The following is a 26,613-nucleotide window of genomic DNA, read 5'->3' as shown; positions in this document are numbered from 1 at the left end:
GTCACGATCCTGGCATTGTGGGATCAAGCCTTGCGTCAGGCTCCATGCTGGGCTTAGAGCCTGCTTAAGATTCTCTCTCCCCACCTCTGCCACTTTCCCCTGCTTGCGCTCTTTCTATCTAAAATAGAAAATAGGTAGGTAGGTAGATAGATATTATAATTTTTAGACCTTTTGTTTGATCTTGTTGTTTAGTGTGTTAATAAAGCACACGTATTTACTATATCCTGATTTTGGTAGCTTTTAAAAAATATTTTAATAACTTTTGGTATAATTGGCTTCCTTTCCAATCCTGAATATTGGAATCTGTTCTTTGAAGGGGTCCATAGACTTCCCTCCCTCCCTGCCAGAGAAGTCCATGGCCATAAAAAAATAACTTAGATTCAGCATTTTCCTGAGGCACCTACAGATGTCACAAGAAGAAAATGATAAGGCAGTTAGTTGCCAGCAAGGAGAAGGGGAAATGACCACTGGGTGGGCAATCAGTGAGCAGCCCTAATGCCACTGAGTGGTTCCTTCCCTGGTATTGCCTACCTGTATTCATTTCACAACAGTGTCTCCCAAACTTCAGGTATTTTTATACCATTTATGTCATGTCACCAAATCCAGGTACCCCCATACTATTATTTCCTTAATACTTTTCTTTAAATCTCTTTATTTTTTTCTGGTATTAGTCATTTTAAAGGAAACCTCCTTAAATGGAAATGTGTCACTCACCATAGATGAAAGGAAACCTTAAACATATATACAAAGAGTAAGAACACAGAACAGTGTTACTGAATTCTGGCTAAAGCCTATGTGCCCGCCTGGCTCTGAGCCTGAGGTGTGCCCTCTTTTTGTTAAAGACAGGTTAGCACTAAACCAAAACTTCCTCCTTAATTTAATCAGAAGAGTTGAGGAATAACCGGTTATTGTTTTATGCCCTGTCACCCACTTAAAATAATTCAGTTCCCTGGGAAAAGCAGGCTCATGATAGACCCCTCATCTTATGAGGTTAGTATCACTTATGTTTCTGAACGTGTCATCTCTTAAAGATCAGTGCTTTTTAAGAGCTCACAAGCCACATCTCAACAACTGGTTCTGGGATTTGGTCCAGGACAGACTGTAAGCTTTGTTACCTGTGGTTCTTGAATTCACCGTTTTTCCTTTTCTTTGCCCTGATCCTTTTTCCCCTTTTCAAAGGTCAGACTAGCATTTGCCTGTCTCCTCGCTGCCAGCATCCCTTCTCTGTGATCCTGAAAGCGTATCGACTGTAATCCGGCAACTTTTGGTTAACTGATTAGGCTTGCTGTTATGCAATGGGACTTTAAGGGGGAAAGCATCAGTCTTGGAACCCCATGGCAGGAGAAGCAGAAGAACCCCAAAGCTCGAAGAGAGGTGAACTAGACGAGCAAAGGCCCTAAAAGTCAGACTGCTGCTCCAGAGCGGTGCCGGGCCCTGGTCCCGGTGAGCGACGTGCGTGCAAGAGAGGGGCTGGGGCGGAGCATGCAACTTCAAGGTTCAGACCCAAGGGGTGGAGTTCAGGTGTTTGAGGGCTAGAAGGAAGTTCAGATCTAGTCTCATCCCATGAGGAAACACAAGCTCAAAGAAGTTAAGTGGCTAACGTGACAGTCACACTGATACAAAGTAATGGCAGAGCTAAAATCAGGACCCAGGGGCTATTTCCACACATTATCTTAAGACTCATGTCCTTCTGCCCAGTGTTAAAATTGGTCTGGGGTCACGGTCCCACCTTCCCTTCCTCACTTGTCACTGCCTCACCCCTTCTTCCTCACTTTCCCCATGCTCCTGACGGTGGAGCAGCACTCAAGCCCTCTCATTTCTGGGACCTTCTAGGACTTGTGTTGAAGCTGACAGAGAGGACCCAGACCTCTCGTTTATGCAATTCTTTTTGCCTATAGGCAGCCCTTAAGACGGGGGAGGTGGGAAGGAAACCCCAAGTGCAGGGGTGAGCACTTCTTTCTCTGCTCTCTTACCTCCTCCCATCAAGGTTCTAGCTGACAGGTGTGGTGGGATCTGAGGTCTGCATTCATCTTCTTTCCTGTTCTTTTCTGGACCTCAGAGAACACAAGAGGTAGACAGACGCTTTTGGTTGGGGAAGGATGAGCACACAGCTGCGATTTCCCGGGCCTAAGCTAGAGATGGTAGTGATTTTTTTTTTTTTTTTTCCTTTTTTTAATTTAGGAAGCCCTGTTGAGAAAGACAGGCTGACACTTGCTGACCATACTCGTGCAGAATTTCTCCTGGAGCTGCTAGTCGTGTGCATGTTTACGAGTGGAGTATGTCTTGTGGGCATGCTTGTATGCGTGTGCCCTGCCATCCCCAAGCAGGCCTCACACGCATAACGCCCCAACTGAGCGCTTTTCTTAATGGTTTGAAGCACAAATGTTATTGTCTTTGAGTTAAGTGGTTCAATTAGCGCTGATTGGAAAGAGTGGGATGAACTGGGGAAACATGCAGCCTGTTTGTTAACAGCCAGGGGAATGAACGGAGGGAAGGAGGGGAGGGGTGTTGGCGCTGAACACTGCTTCCAGGGGAGCCTGGCCCATGCCATGGCTTTGGGGCAGAGCTGCCATGACCAATTTTTGTTTGGAGGTCAAGAAAGCAGAAAGCTATCGGGAGAGGGGTAGCGTGGAGTTCTCGAGCAATGCGGAGTGGATGTGGATCATCCCTGCTGCTGTAAGAGATCTCGGCGTCCCCACAGAAACTATTCATCGCTCGGCCACGTACCGCCTCACCCCACCAGCTTGGGGCCGCACCCTCGCCGTTAGTGGAGAATGGTCTCTCTGGTTTGCAGAACCTTATTCCAGCTGTTGGCATGGGTGTCTGTCTTGCTGCCTCCCAGAGGACAGGACATTTGGGGAAGCTAAGCAGGACTACAGAGGCTCTCAGAGCTTCGAAGCAACCTCAGATACCTTGCCCCTGTAGTCATTCCTGGGAGTAGATGTGGGGCCGGAACCTCACCCCTGATCTGCTCCCTCTCCGGTCTTTCTTTTTTGCTACCCTAACAGGAGCAAATCCAGCATCATTACAAACCCTAGAATTGATCATTCTTCCCTTTCCATCCAGGTCTTTTGCATAAAGTACTGTGGAGGGCTCAGTGATTGATCTGTCACTCTGCCATGACCCCCAGAAGGTTTCCTCTCTCCACTCTGGGTAACAGAAAGAAGGTGTGGCTACTCCCTGCTTTTATCCTCCAGCCCTTCCTCATTTCCCCACGCTACCCCTGTTCCTTCAGGGCCTCCCACGGAGGACAGCTTTCTCTTTAGGTGCCACCCTGACACGAGGCCCAGCAGCCCCCTCTTCCTTCTCTCTCCTCTTGGGTCCACCAGGGTTCTAACCACACACCACCCCTCAACTCGCGGATAAGACCAGAAGACCTGAGGAGCTTTGAGACTAATGACATGTCTGTGCAGCAGGATAGCATGAGGGTTAGCAACAGGGACTCAGGAATCACACCTGCTTTTCAGTTCCAGCCCTGCCACTCACTGGCTGCATGGCCTTAGACCTAAGGCTCTGAACCTCTTTAACCTTCAGTGTCCTCCTTATAAAATGGGGGTATAATTAGTAAGTAGAATTATGGGAGGAAAGTCGCCAGAGAGCCCTGGGTGTAGGAAGGGATAGCATGGTGAGGTCAGGGGAGCAGTGGGTCTCTGGTAGGGATGTGAACGTGAAGGATGTTCTGAAATGATGTCGTCGGTTCATCCAGTGAAAGCTTGGCCGGATCCAGGGAGGCCAGGGTAAACACACAGAGAGAAAAGGTTTCCCAGAGAGCACTGCGTTCTGTAGCGAGGACACCTTCTGCCCCCGGCAGATGGCTCAGGTACCATATGATTGGTCCCATCCACTTTTCATAAGGAAGCTGAACCAAGAGCTGGTACACACATGTGTGTGCGCGTGTGTGTGTGTAAGACCAGTGAACAGAAGGAGATGTTTACTGAGTTCACCCTTTTCTTGCTCTCCTTTTTCTTTTTGGCATGTGGAAGATTGTTTGAATACCCCTATGGACATGAAGAATTTATGCACAAACCACTGTTTTCTGGTGATCTTACCTCCATTTGTATATCATTTATAGGCCGATTGAGTCAGTGTGACCCTGCAGGTCCTGAAGAATCCCCACACCTCATCGTTCCCCTGCTGACCCCCTTCCCCAAACAACGTACCCCTAGAGCCTGCACTCTCACACCAAGGAAAGAGAGCCTGTCTAAGTTTTGCCTTCCCAACTTGAGCAATTCAGTTACTATGCCATTTTGGGGAGATCATTGGTGCCCAGCCATCCAGCCAGAAGACCTTACTGCTATATACAACCTGGGGAGTTGGACCCCCAGCAAGTCCCATGTGCCCTTGAGATGTCCAGGGGTTTTGCCGTCAGAGCAGTCTAGGAAGAAAGCTCACTTTGGCCTCAGGTTCCTAGCTGATTTTTTTTTTGGTCCTCCCTCACACCATTTTCCCCTGGTCTTTGGGCCCAAATCCCTCTTCCATTTATCACGTCGCCCGCAAATCCACTTTCTGTGCTGCTGCCAAGATCCTTCTCTGCATTCCCACAGCCATCTACCTGTGACCCAGCCCGCCTTCCCCAGAGAGTTTCTATAATTACTTGAGAGAACCATTGTTCCAAGAAGATAGGCAGAGCTGCCGAGTTGAGGGGCTCCGGGAGGACACAGCCGAGTCAGCCCTCCCAGGCAGAGGGAGAACGTCATTTCCTAGATATTTTTCTAAGCTCTTCTCTGCCTTGTCTCCATATTTAACATAGACTCTTAACCCCATATCCATCTGTGAGTGCATGCAAATGGCAGTAGCTTTGCTTTTCTGGAAGCCTTGGGTCCAGCAGATATGAAGGAGGAGGGGTCTGGGTTTCCAGAAGGGAGAATTCAGACCTCGTCCTTCTCTGGATCTGCCCTGCCTCAAGAGCTTCCCCCAGGCTCTCACCATAGGGCTTTCCTTCTCAAAAGCACTCGCCAAATCCTTACACACTGGCGTAGTACAAGTTTAAGTTTCTGCCCCTGGGTCTCTCTGCCCTTTCTAAAACTTGGGCAGAGGCCCAGAAGGCATGCTTATCACATTTGAGATGAATAAGATTGTGTTGTGTTAGAAAATCAAGGTTCAAAATTTCTTACAAGTATGGAGAGAGATGGGCTGCAAGTTACAACGTGAAATGTAATTTACCAGTTGTGACAAATGCCAAGTTCTGTGCTTAAGTTCAGAAAATCAGTTACACAATTACAAGATGAAGGTGACCTAGCTTGACAACCGTTCATTTGAAAATTACCCCAGGGGGTTTTGTTTACTACAAACTGTACACTAACAACAGTGCGAAGTGACTGATAAAAATTGCATTAATACAGAAATAGTATAGATCGAAGGAGGCAATTATTCTGCTTTGCTTAAGTAACATCTGGGACACTGTGTTCAGCTCTGAGCTTTGCAATTTTAGAGAGTTCTTGATAGCATTCCTGGGAAAGGACCGGGTGGTGTAGTGAGTGGGATCCAGGTTCGAGGAGTAATGGAAACCACTGGAGATGGAAAGAAAGGACGAAGCTAACATAAATAATAGGAATGGTGGTTTCACAGACGGAGGCAGGGAACGGGCACTTTTTGTGCACTTGCTATTGCTAAACACTGTGCTAGTCACGCTCATAATTCTCATGTAATCCTCAAGGCGGTCCTCAGAGCCGAGAGGCATTTGGGTTTAGAGAAGGTCTTATTTCCTGGGTAAATAAGAAAAGGGGCTCAGATTTTGTTCCAAGTGGCTCCATACTACAAAACTTTGGCCAGTAGGGGCAAATACAGGTTGGTGGGTTTCAACTTGAAAGAGGACTTTTCTAAAGCAGAATGGATTCTTAAGTGGAGCACCCCCTGGTGTGGAATACTTTGATAGAAGCTCATCATCTCCCAGAGTTGTGAGGAGGACATCCATCCACACTGCGGGGGTAGGGGGAGATCACGATGATTTTTGGTTCGGATGGGGTGTTCTGGAATTCCCTCAGGCTCTCTGAGGGCAGCATCGGGCACAGGAGAACTGCTAGGCGGGGGCGGGGCAAGGCTAGAACTGCCAGCGCCCCTTCTTCTGCCTGGGCTCACAGATTACAGGCCGCTTACGCCAGCCTTTGCCCAGTGCCCCCGTTCGCTAGTCTCAGAACCCGAACAGGGTCTCTTCCTGGCAGCCCCTCTGTAAGGGCCAGAACCTGCCCTCCTCCCCTTTCTGACTCCGTCATCACAGCTTGTCTTCCTACCCAGGAATGGGCATTTTGAAGAGGCTCCCTCCTGTCTCCTTTTCCCCATCTGTGCAGCCTCTTTTGCGGCAGCATCCAGCAAGGGGGGGTACCGCCATCCTCACCCCAGACAGGATTGTCTTCCGAGCCAGGGATGTCGACGAGGCCTGTGCGCGTATCTGCATGCTCACGCCGCAGCCTGATCGATGCCTGTCAGAACTGAGCATCAGAGTGACAGCCGCACGCCGGGCTGTTTGCTGAACACAACGCGTCCGTCAAGGGAAATCAGACGAAATCCATCTCCTTGTCCAAAGCCTGGCCCGATGGGCTGTGTCTGGAATGCCACTCTTCTATCCCACCCTACTTTGTGCCCTGAAAATCGTTCCCCCTGGATTTCAGTGTTACATTGATGGGCCTCCTGGGGCAGGAGAATTACGGTCAATAAAATGAGGCGAAGATACCAATCCCAGCCTCTACCCTTTAGGGACATCCAGTTTAGAGCTAGTGGCTACTGTATGGACAGTACAGGTCTAATAAATACACAGAGTTATCTTGAATTGATTGGTATAAAATAGAGCATAAATCGGATTTGATTTAAAATTTTGCAGATGTATTTTGAGTAGGGCATGACCAGATTGAATGGTATGTGGGATATAGGACTGGCATTCTAGACACAGCCCATGGTAGACAAGGGTCTCTGTAGAAGGTCTCATTAGAGAGGCAATTATGAGGTTTTAAGGCTTTCAAATTGACAAGGACAAGTGTTGGCAAAGGTTCTGTGTTTGTAAACCATTTGGGGCTGTGAGGATCTCTGTCACCCTGCGTCTTGGCAGTAAGCCAGCTAGCTGCTTCTCTTTCCTCTCCCCGAAGCCTCTTTATCCCATACAAGCCTGTACCTGAACCTTCACGAAGACCCTCTCTAACCCTCAGCCGCGCCAGCACTGGCATTTCCCAAGGCTGCCGGCTCTTAACAGAGGAACTCTCCTGTTGCCCACCTCTGGCAGCCGCTGTGCCAGGTAGTTCTCTCCCCTTCGCCTGCCCTCCCATCAGGGGTCTGAATGGCTCGCAGGTGTCAAAGAAAAATGTTGCAGGAGGCCAATCACTCTGGAAGGGAATTTTTTTTTTTTTTCCACCAGCTAGAAGACTGGAACACAAAATTGTTCAAAAGACAAAAATGGGATGTCTGGGTGGTGAGGGAAAGAGGTCAGTCAGCCCAGGAGCAGGAGGGTGGAACAGAGCAGCTGAGAAAAATGAGGTGTTTTGAGGGGTGGGGGGGGTCGTCAAACCAGCAAGCAGAGGGTGGGGATCCTGGACGAATGGGAGACTGAGGAGAAGCCAGAGTTTCGGGGTGGCCTCTCACTGCTGCTGCTGGTCCTCAAAGGGCCTTTCAGGCTTGGGAAGGATTCTCTGATATTGCTTCCCCGGGGGGCGTGCCCGAGGGAATCCGCCCCCCACCTGGGCCTCCTCGCCCCACACTGCCCTACTTGAGCAAGCGCAGCTCTCCCACCCCAGGCCTGCGGAGCGCAGCAGTCAAAGCTTTATTACCCACACACAGGAGCCGCTCTGCAATAAAATAAAATAAACCAAGGTAATGGGAATGGCTGGTGCAGGGGGCGGCCCCCCAGAGAGCTGAGCCCGTTGCTGCCCCTCTTCTCAGCGCCACTGATCACCATTAAGGCGGCTGTCAGTAAGGCATCCGCCGTCCCCTGGGCCTCCTTTCCAGGGCTGAGCGAGTGACCCCACGCAGTGGTCAGTCGTAGGAGCAACAGCAGCTGTACACAAACGTCCTTGTTCAGCGCGCCGTAGACCGCAGGCCTTGGGGCCGCCTCCTCCTCCTCCGGGCAGTAAGACAGGGAATTTCACCTCCTGAGGCAAGCCGGGGTAGGGAGGAAAGGAGTTCTGCCCTGAGATGACCTCAAGACAAGCCTTTATAACAGCCTCTGCTATCTATACCTGGGGTAAGTGCCCTGTAACACAGAACTAGCTGCAGGAGGGGAAGTCGTGGACCTACAAGTGCCCCAAGGGCGGTGGAGGGAGGCACAAGCACCTGGCTGACCGTCCTCCCGGGGTCCCCACCTCGCATGTGCATTGTTCTGCACAGCAGATATTTATGCCTTGCACGGACGGTGGCATTAGCAGTGGTTCAAAGTCTCTAGTAATTTTCATTTTGTCACACGGCGTATCTGGCCCTTTGACCAGAGAGCTTTTAAATTCCTCCTCCGTGGCCCTTTCTTCTCCCCGTCTCCCTGGCTCCTCCATCCCCGGCTTGATCCAGACTTGTTGATGAGCCTCAGCTTTTCCCCCACACACGAGGCACTAAATCTTGCCTGCCTGCCTTCCGACCCCCCATCATTTCCCGAGCTCACCTACGCCCATGAATGCTTAATTTAAAACTTCTGCTGCCGCGCAGCAGTTTGTGATTCTGAGGCCGCTTTCAACAGAGGAAACAAAATGGGCTGATGAGTGTACTCAGAAAGGTGAGCAGAAAACCATCCAGCATCTCTGTGATGTGGGGAAAGGCTTTTCTTAACCATTTAGCTTAATAGGATGGATATCTGCAGTGTAGAGTAATTCTAAGAGGATGGATATCTGCCTGATCCATTGGCCTGTGGGGTGGTTATGAGTTTAAAATTTTCTCATCTACCCAGCAATGAATTCTCTGGGCTTTTCAATTGTAAACTTAGTTTTCAGTGGGGCAGCCGGAAGGGATTTTGTTTGGGTCAAAGGGTTAAAAAGGCAGATCCAGTCAGGTTGGGAGGCAGGCAGGTGTACCCGGCGTGGCTCATCCTTCATCTGCAGCTTCTCTGCTGCCTGCGTTCCTCCCCCGGCACCTCTGTCGGACCACAGTTTCCCTGTGCTTCTCGTCTCTGCGTGGCTCATGTTCCACCGCGGGGATCTAAAGGAGCCCCTGGGCCTCCAGAGGTTAGAGCCCCACTGCGGGCGTCTGCGCTAGCGTTTGGATTGCGAGGGGATGGCAAGGGGATGCCCTAGCCTGGCCACCTCCAGATGCAGGCCCAAGAGAAGGGCTCGCAGCCTGCAGCTCTCCCAGGCAGGCAGGGACCTGGGGATGAGTTCCCAGGGCTGGGTTCATGCTGAGCAACCAGCGGAGGGTAGCTGCAACGAGTCCCAGAGGGTAATGAGCCTAGAACGCGGCTAACTGGAGTACTCAGCATGGGATCATTGGGGAAACAAGCTCAGGCAAATCTGTGCAGAGGGGAATCAAGGCTTTCCTAATGACTTTCTTCCTTTATACTGACATATTACCTCTCTGCCCAAGAGCAGAGCAGCCGGGGCCAGTGGGAAGACAGATGACTCTCCTTAGGTCCACTTCCTGGCCTTTCTCAGCATGCCTTCCTCCCCTGCTCCCAGCTCCTGATAGCCTCCTACTCCCTGGGTCAGAGCTTCAGGGACTCCCAGAACCTAGGACTGTGACTCTCCTGGATGTCAGTGAATCGTTCTGCCCGCTGAGTAGTGACAAGAGTCAGGCTCTGAAATCAGGAAGGATTATGTTCAAATTCTGGCTTCTCTCCTTACCAATGACCTTGGATACATTCTTTAGCCTCTGAGCCCCTGTCTCCTTGTCAGTAAAGTGAGACTAAAAATAACCACTTCACAAAAAGGCTATGAGGATTAACTAAGGCAACATGCTTGTCTGGGAACCTAATTCGTTGTGTGGTATACAGCAGGTACTCAATAAATGCTAATTCCCTTCCCTCTTCCCTATAGTGAGGAGCTGCTGGTCTTCCCTTCAGATGTGGCAGTGGGAACTGCAGAACCTTCTTGCCTGGAGTGTTCATGATCTACCCAATGCCCAGCCTGGCTGTCTGACAGAGGCTGTGTTCAGGGCAGTAGCTGGAAGGCTCCAGCCCTGACTTGGTGGGCCCTCGGAGCAGGGCTTTGTCCCGGTACTGTATGCCAGGGACTGTGTTTGGATCAGTAATAGAAGAAAAGCTTTGTTTCTCTCTGAGATTATCTTCCCTTTATGTTCTTTGAAGCAAGCATTCTTAAAAGCGAAGACAAATCAGTAGATAAGTGCCAGTGATTGGCATCTGGGTCTTTTCATTCAGTCCATTTAACAAACATGTAATGACCTGTATGTCAGGTGCCATGCCAGGACTTGGGACCACAAAGTCAAGTGCCATGTGGCTATGTTTTCTGCCATCAAGGAGTTGGATGGCAGGCTCAAGAGCTCATCAGGAACCCAGAGTACAGGGTGATACATGTTCTGGGACTCAACAGGATTCCCTCGGGGCACAACTAAGAGTTCAGGAAAGATTTCCTGGAGGAAGTATCACTTAGGCCAGACTGTTAACAGTGAGTAGGCATCAGCCAAACCAAGGGTAGAAGGACATGCATTCCAGAGAGATACTAACGCATCAGTTTGGAATTACATTAAATTGCTGAAAACAGTTCAGAAACGGCAGTTGCTTACACAAGATTAAAGTTTACTTCTTTCTCATGAAAAACGTCCAGAGATAGACAGTCTTGGACTGGTACAGTGACCTCAGTGTCAACAGGGATCCACATCCCCTCCTCCTTCTGGAGGAATGGATCCAAATCCATTTCTTAGCACGCATGAATTCCATTCTCAAGGTCCAAGGAGCCTGTGGGGCCCCACCTATTCACACCTTCCTTCCAGTTAGGACGCCGAAAGAAAAGGGAGAAGCCCATGGTGGCAAATGCTTTCAGAAGTCCCACTCAAAAATATCAGCTAAATCTCAGCGGTGTGACCAACGAGAGAGGGACAGACTTTTAGCTGGCCACACCAATACCTGGACTAAAAGGATACCTGTTATCAAGAAGAAAAGAATGTAGGGGCGCCTGGGTGGTGCAGTCGGTTAAGCGTCCGACTTCAGCCAGGTCACGATCTCGCGGTCCGTGAGTTCGAGCCCCGCGTCAGGCTCTGGGCTGATGGCTCAGAGCCTGGAGCCTGTTTCCGATTCTGTGTCTCCCTCTCTCTCTGCCCCTCCCCCGTTCATGCTCTGTCTCTCTCTGTCGCAAAAATAAATAAACGTTGAAAAAAAAAAAAAGAAGAAAAGAATGGAAACTGGGAGGTCTGTGCCACAGAGCCCGTGTGACATGACATTTCAGGATCTGTTTAGGAAACACCTAGTTCATTCTGCCTCTTTCCTTTCCTGCCACTAATACTTTTCCCTCTCGCTTTTGCTGTCACTCCAGTGGCTTTAGGTACTTTCAGGAGGTAACTGCAAAGCCCAAAACCGTGTGAGGAGCCCATGGCCCAGGGAGTTGGGGAAAGACAGGGAAGAAGAGGGAATGTGGCCTCGGTGCTGAGAAGCAGAGGAGTCAACACACCCATGCTGGCCCACGCCCTTCGTTCCTGGTCTTTTCCTGAGCAGAGGTGGCCCGGACCAGCTGCAGACCACAGAGAGGTTTGGGAGGGCTTATGACATCTGAGAGCTCCACTCAGACGGTACAAGCAGTGCCATAGTTTCATTGTCATTAGCAATAAATGAGCAGTGAGGAAGCCCAGCCTCGACCCCCAGAAGAGGGCAGGGGCCGGGACCAGGGTCATTGACCAGGCGATCTGGCCTCTGGCATACCCCACTTATCCCAGTCTGGGCTGTGTGTGCTCAGACCGTATAATGGGTGGCTTTTACCCACAGGCCTTTCTTTGTATTGCGGAGAGGCCACAAAGATCACAGGTCATACAGAGCAAGGACTCAGTTTGCCCGTGTGACAGGAGGGTGAGCACACACAGCCCTCGCCCACTGGCACTGCTGGAACAGGAAGACTGTATCATCTGTATATTAGCCAAAGGCCTATGATTTTTCCCTGAGAGAACCAAAGTTTGGTCACTCTATAACCGAGGTGCCCTCAAAATACATTTCTGTTCTCACCATCTGTGCTTAACCCAGGAAGAAGCACCAACATTGTCTACCGGACATTCTCCTGAGAACTTTGTGTATAATAACTCATTTAAACCTCACATTTTCCTTAGGAAGGAGGTATTCATTTTCACTGCTCCCGTGTTAAACTTCGAATCTGAAGCACAGGCTTAAAATAACTCGACCAGGTTACTAAACAGTAGAGGCCAAGTTTGAATCCAGAAAGTCTGGCTTCAGAGTAACCATCGTGCAGTTCTGCCAATGGATGAGGTGCCCCAAATCAGGAGGAAATGTCGGAATGGAGACAGGCAGGTGGAGGTAGGACCAGACACAAAGCACCGTGCCTGTCTGTTATGCAGGGAATAAGTGAAAGTCCTGCTAGGGGACCCTGCCTGGTAAAGGCTCTTCTTCTCTTTCTGACTCCCTTGTCTTCTCCCCTCTGCTTTCTGACTCCAATCAGCATGATCCATTGACCAGCTACACAACACTTGTCTGTTTCTTCTCATTCCTGTGTCCCAACTATTGTCCCTGTAACCAGGACTTCTGTGCATCTTGTTTAGGTTCCCATCCTTCCTTTCCTGCCTTCCTAAGGATGTACAGAACTCACCCCCGATCCATCTGTCCCAGATCTGTATTAGAAGGGGCTGGGCTCTGACCCATCCCATCACCCTATCCCTCAAGGTCACCCTCCTGAGCTTTTCTTCTGAGCAGATTGCACCTCTTCCTGGCCTCTGCTGTCTCTGCCACCTTCCCTCTCCCTCAGTATCTGCTTATACCTCCACTGACCTCGGCCTCCCTTTTTGTCTTGAAATTCTACCTCACTCCTGCTTTCACTCTACCATCCATGACTATTTCTGAAGTATGATCCAGGTCATTCCACATGCTAGAGCGTGTTTGCCTGGCCCCACCTGTGATGTCCTGCCTGGCCCCTCCCTGAAGTAGCCCCACTGTCTAGCCCTCAGAGTTGGCGTGCTCCTATGAACCCCTCCAGTGCCTGCCGTCTGTGCTACCATTCGGTGGTCATGGGTTTTACATGGCATTTTGTCACTAGTCGACATGAGGCAGCTTCGTTGTGTCTTCTCAACTGAAGCTCTCTGAAGACAGAAGTTATTTTTTTCTCTGTTTGCATCTATTGCAATGCCTAATGCAGTGCTTTTCTACTTAGGAGATGCCGAATAGCTATTTCTCGGTTGGTTGATTACAATAAGTCCTAGGTCTCTTTACACATCCTTAATGATTTTTATACATTGCAGTTACTTCAACATCTGTCTTTCCATTTTGAAGAATCCTAATCATTTTTGGATGTTCTCTTCTCTTTAATCAGCTCAACTGGGCATCCCTGGTCCTTCTCCAGCCCTGCTGTATCTTTCCAGAGATGCAAGGCTGAACCACAATGATCTCCCCTTGCAGGGTACATTGTACTCTATTATAACTGTAACCTGCACTTTCTGCTGCTTGCCTGGCCTTGGAAGCTGTCTTTGTTAGGGAAGCTCTGGACAGCAACCAGGAACATAGCCATGTGGAAGGTGTTGCCCAGAAACAAAAGAGCCCTGCCAAGCACAGTCACCCAGGAGCCCCCTCCATCAAGCCCCTTCTAGCACTGCCTAGAATCCTGATGCTTGGGCAATGACGTGGGGACTAGGTGTGGGTGCAAAAGAAACAGGCAACAGCCTCACTTGGAGGGCATAATGTAAAAGCTCATGGATTACAAGAGCAGTCTAGTTGATTCAGAACTTAACGTGAGCACTAAAGATGGAGTTGTTAGAAAGAGTGAATTAGGGAAGGCTTCCTGGAAGATCTAAGTGGTGTGGGGGACTTGCCCCTTGGACACATCTTCACACATTTTCTCTCGGCACTCCTGACCAGAAACTTCCTGAAGTGGGGGTTCTCTCGGCAATCCCTTACCGGTAAACGGCCAGACATCTCTCTGAGTGTGCTCTGCACCTCTGCTCCTCCCTTGGCGGTGCGGGGGCCGCTGCAGGTCTGACTTTTCCGGCTGTGATGTAGGGTTGTGGCCTCAGGGACCAGCCGGGCTACAGGAGGCGGGTTGGGCAGCTCACTCGGCAAGCAGATCGGCTGAGCCAGAGCAAGGGGGGCTGGATTAGAGGAAATGAAGTTGGTGAGAAGGGGAGTATGGTGTACTTCGAGAAGATTCACGGTACTGAGAATCTCTCCTCATAGCCCTTGTTTTTCTTTTCGTGCTCCTTACGGCATGCCTTTTCCTACCTGACTAAGACAGAGGATGGTGCTGGCTTTTCCTTTTTTTTCTTTTTTTTTTTTTTTTTTCTGCTCCTGACCTTCCCACCATGCTTCCTCCAAAACCAAAGGTATTGTCTTAAAAGCTTAATTGTGCCTTCCAGAAATCTTAGCCAAAGATGCTGAGCATCTTCATTTCCTGTCTCCACTTCAGAGCACACCTACATTGGGAGCACTCCCCGTGTGGAGCAGAGAGCAGGTGTCAGTGGAATTCTGCTTAGTGTAACCAAACTGGAGGGTGGAGTGGAGCAGGGCAAATGAGGCCACCCTGACCCCATTCAGAGGAACACAGGATAGCTGCTCCCTGCCTGAGAACAGGACAAGATCAGCCTGAGCAAATAGTAGGGCTGAGGGGCCACCCATTAGCTCCTGGGACCTCATTAAGCTGAGTTGTATTCGGCACATTTGGTTGAAAGGGGGGAGAGAGAAATAATTGTGATTAATGGCGCTTTGAGTCCTGTCAAGAGGATGGGCAGAGAGTCATGTCAACAGCTAAGCTGCTGACCCATCCTATGTATTGTCCTTTCCTACCACTAATACTTTTCCCTCTCTCGCTTTTGCTGTCACTCCAGTGGCTTTGGGTACTTTCAGGAGGTAACTACAAATGTAGCCCAAAACAGCATGAGGAGTCCATGGCCCAGGGAGTTGGGGAAAGACAGGGAAGAAGAGGGAATGTGGCCTCAGTGTGGAGAAGCAGAGGAGTCAACACGCCTGTGCCGGCCCACGCCCTTCATTCCTGGTCTTTTCCCAGGCAGAGGTGGCCTGGACCATCTGCGGACCACAGAGAGGTTTGGGAGGGCTTATGACATCTGAGAGCTCCACTCAGACGGTACAAGCAGTGCCATAGTTTCACTGTCAGTAGCAATAAATGAGCAGTGAGGAAGCCCAGCCTCGACCCCCAGAAGAGGGCAGGGGCCGGGACCAGGGTCATTGACCAGGCGATCTGGCCTCTGGCATACCCCACTTATCCCAATCTGGGCTATGTGTGCTCAGACCGTATAATGGGTGGCTTCTACCCACAGGCCCTTCTTTGTATTACAGAGAGGCCACGGAGATCACAGGCCCTCCCGGTCATACTGAGCAAGGGCCTCGTTTGCCCACATGACTGGAGGGTGAGCACACAACAGCCCTCGCCCACTGGCACTACTGGAACAGGACGACTGTATCATCTGAAAGGATTTTTTTGTTTTCCTTACTGTGTTGAAATAGGTTTGAGACAGACTTTGGGAACGTGCATGAAACACAGGCAGAGTCCCTGAAGAGGCCCAGATCTCCTCTCCACTGGGCCTAAGAGAGCAGCCCCTGAGTGTGGTGAGAGGGGAGCAGGGGGCTTTCTCTGTGGCCTGTCCGGGAATGTGGATCACAGGACTTCTGCCGGCCCCACCGCTTTGCCTTCCTGTGAATCGGAAAGGGGTGCCTGCCGAGGACAGCAGGCCCAGGGCCAGCTTCCTGCTGGCATGTGAAGGCAGCTGGATTTTAAGGAAGAATACGGATGAACACAGGGGCAGGGGGAAATAAATTGCCTGGCTCCTAGCTGCAAGTATAGGATTTTTATCTGTTCCAAATTCTTTTCTCTTGTGCCTTTCTCTGGCCTGCAAGAGGGATTGGTGTCCATGTACCTATTCCAAGAGACCAGGTGATAATGAAAGAGAAGGAGCTCCACATCCCCTTTCCCCTAGCATAGGACATCCCTGCCGCAGCCTGACAGCATTTATTGGCCCCCGTGGCCACAGCCCAGTTCTGAGAACTCTGAAGTGACTGAGCTTGTCCGAGCTCCAGATTCCCTTAAACCCAACAGCAGTGGCCTTTCCCCAAAGGTTTCCCTGTTCTCCTAGAAGGACCTGAGACCTGCCCACACTGGCAAGTGACTTGTAGCTTGAGGCTTTCTCAGCCCTGTGCTCAGATGTTCCCTCAGGCGACTGAGTCCTAACTGGGACACCTACCCCCTGGCTTGGAGGACTTAGCAGACAGGGTCTGGGGTCCTGTCCTGTCCTCTTAGCTCTTCCTCTGGCTGTCTCGTGTCTGCTTTTGCTCTTCACCCCTTCCTTGCTGAGGGATGGTGGCCAGGAGTGGTGGATGTGTAGGAGACCAGAGGGAGGCATACACAGCTGCTGCCTGTGTTCATGCCTGGATAAATAGAGGAATCCATCCTCGCTCCAGTTATATTCAGTACAGGCAAAGCCAAGTGCGAAACAGCCCCTTCTGCTCGTGACGTCTGGGAGCTTCTGAGTCATCAGTGCTGGCTGCACTGACCAAAAGCCAGTTTCTGCCCCTCCAGGCTCCTATGAGCAGACCTGCTCTGACAGGGGCATCTGTGGGAACATCCCTGTCACCTTAGAGAGGTTCTCGAAACAGGCCTTCTCCCAATTTGTTCAGCGCCACTGGGTTTCCCCAAAGACAGTTTTCTGTCCCAGGAACTTTCCTTCTCCAAGTTGACTGCCAGCAATCTGGAGAAGCTAAGACCTCTTACCTTTCATCATCTGCTCACTGAATGCCTCCCGTGTGCCAGTAACAAGACATTAATAAGTGCCCATTATGATACTGTAATTAGTAGTGGTATGTGGGGGAAAGCATTACTAAGTAAATAACGTAATAGTTTGAGTGAAATCCCATCAGTGCAGAATCTTCATGGGCTGGGTAGGAGTTCACAGGTGCAGTAATAGAAGGAGCGTTCTAGCCACGGGGAGGAGTGTGTACAGAGGCCTGAAACGATGCATCATGTGTGTGGAGCTGGCGTTGGTTTGGCATGACCAGAGCAAAGTGATGAGGGCCAAAATGGTGGAAGGTGAGACCGGTAAGAACCCAGTGGTAAGAAGCTTATACTCTGCTGTGCTGAGGAATTTGGACTTCAGCAGAGAGCAGGGAAGGGTCTCAACAGCAGCAGAAGGGATCAGGTTTGGATTTTCTGGTTAAGTAACCCAAACGCACAGGAACTGTGTACTTACTATCTACCAAACTCTTCCTGAGTATCTAACTAGAACCAGTTTATTTATTCTTTAGTAAAAATCATTGAAGTAGGCACCATTATTATGCCCATTTGACCACTTAGGGTCCCACAGCTAGTAAGTAGTTGAGCAAGGCTTGACTCCAGGTGGTCTGGCTCCCCAGCCTGTCTCTGACCATCGTGCTGCACTGCCTGTGATAAGCCTCACTGCAGCATTGTGAAGGGGCCATTAGGGACACTGGTGGCAGGGATACCAGTGAAGGGGACTGTTCCCCAAAGGTAGGACCTGAACTCAAGGAGTGGCAGTGAGGATAAAGAAGAGAGGAAGAATTCAAGCGACATTTATGAAGTAGAATTAGTGTGATCTGGAGATTGAGTGTGAATATATAAGGGAGCCAAGGATGACTCCCGAGCTTCTCGTGCTGCTGACTGGGATAAGAAATGCAGGTGGAGGCACAGGTTTTATAGTGACGATAGTAGATTCAGAATTAGACTCGTTACATTTGAAATTTGTCAGGTTGGAGTTGAATTCTGAAGAGAGGTCCGGACTGGAAATAAAAGTCATGGTGTCCTATAACTCCGAGAGCAGTGAAAAATGGGGGCTGTACAGCTTAAAGTGGCCCCCTGGTAAATATCCGTATTCAAGGGGCATGTTGTTGGGAAAGAATTCACGATTGAAACTAAGAGCAGGGAGAAGAAGCCACGATTGAGAATCACAGAGACCTAAAAAAGAAAAAAAAAAAAAGTTTAAAGTGGAAGAGGGCTTCTTAGCTTGGTTAGATCATTCAAATGGTCAAAATCGATGACATGTGAGAAGGAATTGTTAAAATTACAGTTGAGAGGTCTTGAGTGACTTAGAAGTCGCAGTTCCATTGCAGTATTGATAGCGGTGAACCATCGCAATGGATGGGGAAGAAAAAGAGAGTTGAGGAAATACTCTGGGTAAGGAGAAATAGGTTGACTGGGTGGGATAGGAGGTCAAGGCAAGGTTTTCTCGGATGGGCAAGATATTCATAGGCAGAGAGGTGGATGGGAGAGGGGATTGGAATGGTGACGGTATGTGAGAGGTGACTGGTAGGTGCCCGAGGAAGCCAAAGAGGGTGTGATCTAGAGTTAGGTTTCTTTTTCTCTGGGGTGGGAAGGAAAGAAGTAATTATGAATGACAACATAGGAGCTTTTTAAAAGCAAGATGCGGGTCCCCATAGAAACCCACAGCAGTTCAGGTAAAGAAGCCGGAGAGCTGGAGTCAGCAAAGCAGAGCGCGCCTGTCCAGAGTGGGCCTCGGGATCAGGGGGACACACAGGTCCTCATAAAGGGGGAAGTGGCATTTTAACTCGATCTGATTGAACGATACTCGATTACTTTCAGACCAGGTCAGACATTTGATAGCCACATGTAGTTATTCCGTGTCAGACATACACTGATTTGCCCTGACAAGAGGCCAACCTTCCTCTCGCCGCTAGCTCGGTCCCCACAGGGCTCGGGTACAGCCTGAGGTACTCTGGCTGAGCTTTGGAAAACGCCACCGTGGCTGCCTCCGTGGCCCACGCCAAGGTTTGGGATGAAGAACTGCGTGGGGGCACCTGATGAACAGCAGTCTTGTCTTCGCTGCTCTTCTGGGCTGGCGCTGCTCTTCTCCATGTCAGCCAAGGAGGATGAGAGGAGCTGGGCCATTCGGTGTGCCCCACGGTCTGAAGGAGTTCCAAAGCTTGGCTCGGTCTCAGGAAACCTGTGGGAAAGGGTGCCACCAGGGGTGCCCTGGACAGCGGTGCAGAATGAGGGCTTCCTGATTCAGGGTCATTCCTGCATGAATCTCAGAGAAGAGAGAGTTAAATCTCCTTCCAGCCTTTAGCCCCGGGTTTTCCTGAGAAGATGAACAATCTACTTTCCTCATTGTCTGCACCAAAGGAACAGATTGCGTCAGTTTATAAACTGTGTTACCGCCTGCAAAGGCCTGGAGTCAGCAGGTTTGCATTTCCCGGCAGACTCCGACGATGCTGATCACTTTGGCTGCCGCCTCTCTGCCTCAGGCAGGACCAGGAGCTGCCCCACCCCCGCCCCCACCCCTACTCATCCCACCCCTCATCCCTGAGGTATTCTGGGAGAGGAAGAAGCCCTGAACTTCTAGCTGAGCCATCTTGTTCTGTGCTCAGGGCTTCCATCAATTTCCAGGAGCTTCTTGACCCCTCCGGCCACCGTGCCGACTCGGGCCTGATTTCCAGGCATTCCTAGGGCTTTGGCTTGGGCCAGCACATGGATGTCCGAGGGAGGTTTTCTGGAGAACAGTTGGCACCGTGGGTTGGACTTGAAAGAGTCATCTGATCTGGAGGTGCCGCGGGGTTAGGAGCAGGGGCGCTGATGGGGACCAGAGCGCTGCTTCTCCAGCACAGGGGAGATTTGTACTGCTGCCTGCCTCTCCTCTGCCCACTCCCTGCCGGCAGCTGCCGGTAATGAGACCCAGGAGGCATTTCATGGGCACTGCCTCTCCAGCTCCCAGAGCGTTACATTATTAATTGCAGTGTGGTAATGTTCGTTGTCTCTGAGAGATGTTGCTGTGTCTGCGCGTGCCTGTGAGTGGCGGGCACACGTTGGCTGTGCTAAGCTGCTACTATATTAAGGTGAGGTGTCTCTTCAAGTTCACAGCTCTAGCTGTGGCAGCACGTTACAGCCTTCATGCAGCATCAGTGATGGTGGAAAACCAGCTCTGCGGCGATGCGGCTACCTCTGTGTAACAGGCAAGGAGTCTCTGGTGCAGTCTGGTTGCTCTGGATCACTGCTCGCATTCTGGCAGAAAAGTGGTGGGAGGTGTGGGTTCGGAAGAGGCTGGAGCGCCCTTTGTGCCTCTCTGCTAGTTTTCCTGCGGGGCCCGAGGGTTCGCAGGGGGCTTCTCTGCTTGCCCTTCTGTCTCCTCAGCCCCCAGTCGTACTGGTACACCACCAGTGCCACCACCCAGCCCCGACTGTCCCCTCAGCTAGCTCACAGCCGAGAGCACCCTAAAACCTTGGTTCTGCTCTTATTTGTGTGTGAGGAGACTGAGCCTGGAGGGGACGTGCCCCGCGCCCCGCTGCGTGACCCCCCCGGCCCAGATCACAGTTCCAGTCAGTCCGGTGCCTTTTCTTTGTTCCTCGGTGCCTTGTCATCCGATCTTCCTTCCTGCCGTGTTCCTAGTTTCAGGCTTTTTCCCATACTTGTTGCTGGTGGCTTTGGGGGTGTTGAAAGCAGGCCTGTGGCCAGACAGCATGTGGGAAGGATAGAGGCTTCTGCCTGTCATTAAAGCCCCTGATGTCACCTCCCCAGAGGCAGCCCTGAGCAGCCTGCTCTCTGCCTTCTAGAGGAACTCGCAGCCTGTATAACCTCCATCGCCGTCACCTGTGCGGGAAGTCTTTGTTTCCAAGGACCCCAGGGCAGGGGTGTCCTGTGCCGCTGCTCTTGTCTACCTGGCTTCACCTGTCCTGCCGGAGGCGGCCCACCTCCCCTGGAGGAGAGAGCATCCCCTCGCTATTTTCCAGGCATTCCGCAGCCTCCCAACCGAAGAGGCTGGCTGAAGAACAGTCCCCTCCCGCGCTCAGGCACTGTGCCTAGAGGCGGGGCTGGCACACTTGGGGAGATCGTACCTTTTCTCCATCCTCTTGACACACAAAAAAGGAAGGTGGGTACATAAGCATGGGATATCCCTGCCCTCCCCCACTGCCAGTCGCCTCTGTGCTGTACCTCCTTTGGCTGCCCTGAGTCACCAGTGGAGCGTGCAGCCCCCTGCTGTGTCTCCTCCTCTGCTCAACACTTCAGAGTTTCTTTGCCCTGAGCGCCCCTAGCTGCCTTGTTCAAGTTTGCTTTTCAGTGGAGGCAGCCTCCAGTGCCTTCTCCCTCCCCTGGCCCAAACCTCACCAAGACCCAAAGGAGGCTGCAGGAGGACCTGTGTCTTTTCAGCCTTGCCCCAGACTTGGGACCACTAGTCATCCAATATGGTTCCTGGAGCAGGAGAGGTAGGACAGCTACATGAACCCCCTGGGCAGTCAGAATTTCCTCTGTGGTCTTATGGTGAGCTCTGAAGTGACCAATCTCTCTCTCTCTCTCTCTCTCTCTCTCTCTCTCTCTCTCTCTCCCCCCCCCCCCCTCCCCCCCCCCCCCCCCCCATACACATATACTTTACATAAGGTTTCAGAATCTGAAGGCTAGGGGCTGGGAAGGAGCAGGACAAGTTGAGAAAGAGGAGTAGTATCCATAAGACCCTCAGCCCCTGCGTGGCTTTCACTTCCCTTCCTGTGACCCCGTGCACCGTTCTAACCCTGCACTGCACCCCAGGCCCAGAATGTGCCACACTGCCTAGAGAGAAAGATGACTCAGACCCCACTGCCTGCCTGATGGAGTAGTTCCTAAGAAGCTGGACAGAATCCAAACAAGGGAAAGGAGGGGCAGTGTGGAAGAGGGGAGCAGGACAGGGACCGAGTATATTTCTGGAGGCCAAGGCACTCCAGCCACTAAGGAAAGAACTATAGGCAACGAAACAAATTCATGGCCACCACAGCTTCTCTCCTCACTTGTTCTCAGCCACAGAGAGCGAGCCAGAGCCGCTCCAGTTCTCCCCTTTCCTCCTTTTCCCTTCTCCCCTTCCTCACGCACCCGCAGCTGGGAAGGGTGAGACCACAGCCCGGCTGGGTGGGCACTGAGGTGTGTGTGCTGCCTGGGCACGGGAGCTCTTCCTCAGTAATTAGGAGACATGCAAATTAACAGCCTGTGCCGTTTGTATTAATTTGGTAAATAAGCCAGAACAATTTCATTAGTGGCACATTAATGTGCTTGGGAGCAGGAGAACGTGTCCCACTGTGAGGCAGCGGGCCCGCCGGCTGCCCCAGCCCACGGACAGGCCGAGTCCAGTGTGTCCAGCTGCTCTCCCGCTGGGTGCGGCTGGCCGGGCCGTGTCCCCTCGCCTTGGCCCTGTGGCAGAGAGAGACGCCCCCCTCCCCCCCACCTCGACTGAGCAGAACAGCACCTGGTTATTCAGCTGGGTGTGAGGACAATCACACATTAGCTCTTCCCATCAGCCCACACTTGCCTTCCCTCCACTCTGTATTTTGCATGAGGCCCCCTGGGTGTAAGAAACCCAAACCTTCTAGATGGAGGGAAAGCTAAGGGGATGGAGCTCAGCCCGAGCAGGGCTGCTGCTGGCCCATATTAGCTGAAGGGAAGAGGAAGCAGTTTTATGTTACTTCTTTGAATACATAGGATCCGCTTCTCTTTTTACGGACAAGAAAACTGGCTAGGAGAGGAGAGTTTGTGGGACTTCCCAAAAATCCCCAGCCAGAGCTAGGATTTGAGCCCAAGTCTGTCTGACTCCATGATCCATGCTCTTCCTGCCATCTCATTGCCCGGTCAGTACACCCAGCTCTGGGGAAGACGCAGGGTGGAGAAAAAGCTTTGGTCCCCCTTGGAGCAAACAACCTCGTTGAAGAATAAAGATATTTGGAAATAAAATAACTGGCCCTACTATGAAGTAAAAAGTTGATGCTGCTGCTGCTGCTGCTGCTGATGATGATGATGAAGCACTTATGTGTCCAGTAATCTTCTACATGCTTAGTGTATGTATTAGCTCATTTAATCATAACAAATCCTTTGAGATAGGGAATATTGCAATGCCAGTTTTACAGTAAACAAGGACACAGGGGCGCCTGGGTGGCTCAGTCGGTTAAGCGGCCGACTTCGGCTCAGGTCATGATCTCATGGCCCGTGAGTTCGAGCCCCGCGTCGGGCTCTCTGCTGACAGCTCAGAGCCTGGAGCCTGTTTCGGATTCTGTGTCTCCCTCTCTCTGACCCTCCCCCGTTCATGCTCTGTCTCTCTCTGTCTCAAAAATAATAAAATAAATAAATAAATAAATAAGTAAACGTTAAAAAAAAAAACAAGGACACAGAAGGTTAAGTGACTTGCCAAAGGTCACGTAGGTGGGAGGTGGATTTAAACTGAGGCAGTCTAGCTCCACAGGCTGTGCTCTTGACCTCTGTGCTGTACACTGGTGAGCCTATAGGTGTCCACAGAGTGGTTCACTTGGGGATCGGTTCGGGAAGCCTTCACAGGAAGGTGGTACTGAAGCTGGAAGAGCTCAGCTCACAGGGCCTAGTTCGGACCAAAGATCCGCACCCGCTCTGTCTGCCTCAAGAGCACGGGGCAAGAGATGCTGGCAGATGGCCAGACCAGCCGGGGTGCCCAGTGAGGCAGCAGCACGGTGTCCTTCGGCGCCTGAGGAGCAGGTCCGACCTCAGGCGTCTCGGCTGCCCTCTTCCTCGTTCTCGCCCAGCTGCTTCCTCAGTGGGATGCCATGGCCCCCCTCATGATCTCTCAGGAGGCCTCCTCCCCTCAGCTTTGTTTTCCTAGGCCTTAGCTTCAATATGAGCATTGAAGAGGGGAATGAAGAGAAGAGCCTCCATCTGTTCCCTGCTGACACCACCTGTGTCCATGTGGACACGTACTCTGTGGTACCCTAAAGGCCGGATCAGCTCACGTGTGTCCACACCAAATGCCCACGCACAAATGAAACACTCCAGCAGCCCACGGTCATCACCCAAGTCTTGAACTCCTGATGTCACATGCCATTGTAGGAGGCCTCCCAAGGGAAGCTGTTGAGTCCAAATCTCTCCCTGAAACACTCCACAAGATGCTGAAGAGACAAGTAGCGATATTGTAGAGCACTTTCCGGTTTACACAACACTTGATTATAATAGCCAGAAAGAAACTGGAAGAGGTTTCCTGTGTATTTGACATGAGTGAGCCTCCCCTAACTCCTGTCTTCAGTTTGAAACAAACTTGTAGGAAATAGCTCTCCATATACCTCTAGATAGTCAATCCTCATTCTGTGTGATTCCGTTTTTGCAAATTCACTTGCTAAAATTTACTTGTAACCCAAAATCAGTGCTCGTGGGACTTTTTTTTTTTTTTTTTTTAATGTTTTATTTATTTTTGAGAAAGAAACAGAGCGCAAGTGGGGGAGGGGCAGAGAAAGAGGGAGACAGAATCTGAAGCAGGCTCCAGGCTCCGAACTGTCAGCACAGAGCCCGACGTGGGGCTTGAACTCACGAACTGTGAGATCGTGACCTGAGCCAAAGTCAGATGCTCAACCGACTGAGCCACCCAGGTGCCCCATGGGACTTTTTTGATCATTTGTGGATGTGCACTGTAGTGAAAATTTCAAGTCTGCTGGTGAGCACATCTCCCACCTGAGGCTGAAAAAGGTGCTGCACAGCCTTCTTATTCACCTGTCACACCACACACAAGTGGTCCTGCATTTTTCCTTTGTGTGTGTGTGCTTTCTCTTGGTGATTTTGTAGTTTAAAATGGCCTCCAAGCAGAGTGCTGAAGTGCTGTCTAGTGTTCCTAAGTGCAAGAAGACTGTGATATGCCTTAAGGAGAAAATACATGTGTTAGATAAGCTTTATTCAGGCATGAGTGATAGTGCTATTGGCTGTGGTTTCAATGTTAATGAATCATCAGTATATATTAAATAAGGTGTCTTTAAACAGAAACATGCACAGAAGAAGGTTATGTATTGGTAAGTTGATAAAAATGTGATGAGAGTCCTGCAGGAATCTAATCCTGTGTTTCCCCTGGGAGCAATGGTTCAGGATTCACTAATTCAGTGTTCATGGTGCCTTTATAGAACATAAGTACCACAAACACTGAGAATCAGCTGTATCTGTATATCTCCATATGTATGTGTGGTTTATATGTACTTTTTAACTAAGAGAAAGTATCAAAAACCTGAGTCTTAAAGTTGATCAGAAAAATAGAGCATATACAGACATTGGTCCATGAAATGTTATAGTCAGGCTACAAATTCCTGGCAATCGATCTGAGAGAAACATGATGAACAGTGAACACTTATACCAACCTAGGACCACCATGCTTAACCCTGTGCTTGCTCCCCGTGGAACTCTCCCAGGACTAGAGAAGGGTTAAGACTTTGGTCTTCCGATTGAATTCTTTGTGCCCAGAAGGATAGGTACGGCACAGGGCTTGGCTAGAGAGGTCACAAGTCAAGATACTTGGGAGTAGCCCCATCCCTCCACTGAGCCCAGCCCACCTGCCCCTGAATGCCTTTGATGGAGAAATTACCTTGGTTGCAGCAGCCATAATGAAAGGGGAAGCAGAGACCCACAGGCTACAGTTTTATCTCCCTCTGTAACCCAAGATGGATTCGGTGAGAGGACAGTGCCCAAGGCTAGAGATTTCTTTCCTCTGTGCCTGGCTGGGCCCAGGGACTTGTCAAGCCCAAGTTAGCATATTGATTGCAGGCAGAGAGAGGCTGGTAAGTGTGAAGTCAGCCAACAGGGTTGGTAGTGTTGACCCCAGGAGTGGCTCCCAGTCACTGTGTCTGTTGCTAGTGTGAGCCCTTGAGAGGCCATCGTCTGGTTTGCAGCATCAGAGGTGAGGTGTGAATTTGGGGTTTGCTATGTGGAGTGAGGTCTAAGTGTGGGCACCTTATAGGATGAGAAGGATTGTACCTGCCTGGGTATTTCATCAACCCGTCTCTCGGGTTCTTGCCTCCATTCTAGCAATCGGGTGCCAAGAGGAATTATGCCAGGGAGCATCAAGCTTCTTGTCACCACCACACTGGCCCACCACAGGCTTCTCAGAACTGGAAAGAGGCCGTGTGCTCAAGCAGGGCAGCTGTCCTCAGTTTTAGGAAAACGACACTTGGCTACTAACATGGTAAAAGACCAGAGGTCCAGGAATAGGGGACCTACCTACCCACCTACAGAGTCAGCTTGGAATGGATCTATATAGTATCTTTTTTTTTTTTTTTTTCCTAGCTCTAATAAACTCTTCATATCTGCTTCTGGGCCAGACCCCAACCTCAGGCATCGTTGAACTTGCATTTCCACTTGAAGGGTTAACCGTAAGCCTTAAGTAGGAAGAGGGTGTTCAAGAAAAGGGAAAAGCCAGGGTCCTGCCTTCCTGGTCCTACCCCTTCTTCTCCCCATTGCCTTCTGTCTGCATGCCCAAGTCACCTCTGTCTACTTACAGGGTGCCATGTCCCCCACATCTCTCCCTGCTCTCTTCCCTCTCCTTCCCTCCGCTCTCCTCTCTAACCCTCTGCCCTGGGCTGCTGCTGCTGCTGGCTCCAGCCCAGGCTTCAAAGAATTCCCAGGTATTTAGACATTCATTTTATTGCTTAATCGAGCTTGAAGCTGTTTAAATTAATACAAGTTTTCATATTTGGCAGCAAAGACTTTTACAAGCCCCTTTTAGCAGAGAAAGGAGGAGGTTGGGAGAGAATCAAAGAAGAAATTCACCCTGGGCCATTGCCTTCATGAGGTGGAAGCAGATCAGCTACCACAAGGGCCAAGGCATCAAGGCCACCCTCTTGGA

The 26,613-nt window shown here is 50.7% G+C and overlaps 1 protein-coding gene across 1 annotated transcript in view; it reads left to right on the top strand.

The window, feature by feature from the left end:
• SND1 (staphylococcal nuclease and tudor domain containing 1) overlaps positions 1-26,613 on the top strand; it is a 426,272-nt gene that overhangs the window by 382,519 nt on the left and 17,140 nt on the right. The window lies entirely within an intron of this gene.

Source organism: Herpailurus yagouaroundi, unplaced genomic scaffold (assembly GCF_014898765.1).
Source record: "Herpailurus yagouaroundi ecotype Mexico unplaced genomic scaffold, PumYag 100, whole genome shotgun sequence".
Lineage (NCBI taxonomy): Eukaryota > Metazoa > Chordata > Mammalia > Carnivora > Felidae > Herpailurus > Herpailurus yagouaroundi.
This window is presented reverse-complemented; position numbering and strand designations above follow the sequence as displayed.